The following is a 2500-nucleotide window of genomic DNA, read 5'->3' as shown; positions in this document are numbered from 1 at the left end:
TAAAGCACCGCAATGTTGTTTGGTATCTACAGCTGTACGATAGAGCTGCTATATAGTACGTCCCAGTTATATAGATAGATAATCGCTGCGGTTTAATAGCCGGTGCGGAAACCAACCTTTGTACGGGGGAAAGTGTTAGACGTTCGTGTGCAAGCGAGTGTAGCTCGGTTTCCATTTAGCGCAAAGTCAGATAGAGTTTGTCTCAAATTATATTGATTGAATACTTTTTAGCTGTGGTTACCGCACGCACACGCACACACGTAGGCACACACACGCAGCCATGTACCAAAGCACACACGCAGGCACACGCGCGCGCCGCAAGCACGCGTACACACGCAGGCACGCGGGCACGCACACGCACGCGAGCACGCACGCCTATAGGTAGGTAGGAATCTGCATGATTGATTTGGGGCTCTATGAACTCTCTCTCTCTCTCTCTCTCTCTCTCTCTCTCTCTCTCTCTCTCTCTCTCTCTCTCTCTCTCTCTCTCTCATCTGCGCTGCTCTCTCGCTCTCTCTCCTCCTCTCTCTCCTCTCTCTCTCTCCTCTCTCTCTCTCTCTCTTCTCTCCGTCTCTCTCGCCCTCTACGTCTCCTCTCTTTTTCTTTCTCTCTCTCTCCTGTCCTCTCCTCTATCTCCTCTCTCTCTTTCCTCCCCATCCCTCTCTCTTTCTCCTTCTTTCTCTCTCGCTTATTCTTCTCTCTCTCGTTCCCTCACCCTCTGTCCTCTCTCTTGGTCTCTCTCTCTTCGCGCCGAGGCGTCTCGCTCTCTCTCTTGCTCTCTCTCTCTCTTTCTCTCTTTCCTCTTTCGCGCGCTTCTCTCTCTCTCTCTCTCTCTCGTCTCTCTCTCGTCCGTCTCTATCTGCTCCTCTCTCCTCTGTCTGAGCGTTGTCACGCCGCTACGTTTTCTACATTCTCACTGTTTCCTCGAATGGTCTAGAAGAGAATCTTTCCTCCCGTGTCACCATCCAACTCCTTATTGGGGGCCACTTCTGCTCTGGTGCAGAAGATGGATTGTCCCGGAATCTATTTAATTACCATCCAGTTGTAATTTATGTTTACCCTTGCTTCCTCTGCGGAGGTCACACCTATTACCACCGATGGCATTAATTTTCGAGTAGCGCGTGGAGTGGTCCAATCTACGGTAAGTACAAGTGCCACAGAGTAGTAATCCAACAGGCTTGTCCATTCAATCGCCATCCTCTCCTCCCGTGTGTATTTTGTATCGAAAACCAGCTGAGCGTATCGCTCATTTTGCTGTGACAGAGCTTCGAGTCTTTATTTTTTCGTCTACTGGAGTAATGGTTGGCGGTACTGATTGGGCCAGCAGACGACCTGGCTGAAGAAGTTGGATTGGAACACTTGAAAAAGGGACCGGCGTTCCCCCAGCCAGTCTGTGGGGAACTCTGCCCAGTTACCTACTCTAACTACCTACCCTGCCGTGTAATGGCCTGGCCGGTGCCTGTCTGCCTGCCTGCCTGTCTGCTGCCTCGCCGTGCCTGCGTGCCTGCCAGCCTGTCCTGCGTAGGTCTAAGCAGCCGTCGGTCGTAGTCGTTAAGCAGAAGAATAAATCTATGGCATCTGGTGGCTAAGGTTTACATGACCTCTCCCACGACTGACATTGGCAGTTGCAAGTATCGATCTCGTTGCATTATGAGTTACAGGCTTCATAGACCCATTAGGAACCCAAAGACCCTTAAACTTATTTTTTTTTATAAGGCTTCGCAATGTCTTTGGTCTAGTTATCGAACATGTCACAAAGTTGTTCCGCATAAAAAAAAATGTGTAAATTGCACAATAAGGTTTGATGGAATATCTTGTAGTTCGTTCTCCCAATTAGGCATCGTGCTGCCAAAAAAAGCTCTAGCGTGAGTCCCTCACCGGAAAATTTGTCAAATATAATTTTTTGAGATATAATATATAGTCGAAGTTGAGTGATTGGCCCCCAGCCTCTGTTAAACTTTCAGGCAGACTAGAAATCTAATTCATTTCCGGAATGCTACCAAAATCAGTAAGTTTGCGGAAGACGGCAGTTGCAATGAATCTAGGCCAATTAATGATTAGTGAATGTTTTTTTGACTATGATGGGATAGTTCGTGCCCATGTTATGTGATATATAGTTAGTTGTTATATGATTAGTAGAAACGAATATGTACCAATTCTGATCAGATTGGTTTCACTGAGTTGCATTTGTTTGTTAAATAGCTTCTTTATTGTTAAACTTGGGGGCGCCCGCGCGGTGATTTTGCTTATATTGTGTGGATATTTTACATTCTGAAAGCTACTGTTTTTTTGTCTATCAATTGGTATTTGGGCTAGTGGGTAGTAACATTGTTCGAATTTGAATGTTACATGTATTGAATTAAATTATCTTGAATTACACACACATTGTATCACACCCGCCCACGTCTTTAGGAAAGCTCTTGGGTCTAGACGAGATCTATTACCGGTAACGAGAAGACAACCCAATATCCTGCTACACATCCTCGCCGGGGCTGAAACG

Source organism: Priapulus caudatus, unplaced genomic scaffold (genome assembly GCF_000485595.1).
Source record: "Priapulus caudatus unplaced genomic scaffold, Priapulus_caudatus-5.0.1 Scaffold94, whole genome shotgun sequence".
NCBI lineage: Eukaryota > Metazoa > Priapulida > Priapulimorpha > Priapulimorphida > Priapulidae > Priapulus > Priapulus caudatus.
The sequence above is the reverse complement of the archived record's forward strand: the minus strand, read 5'-3'. Positions refer to the sequence as shown.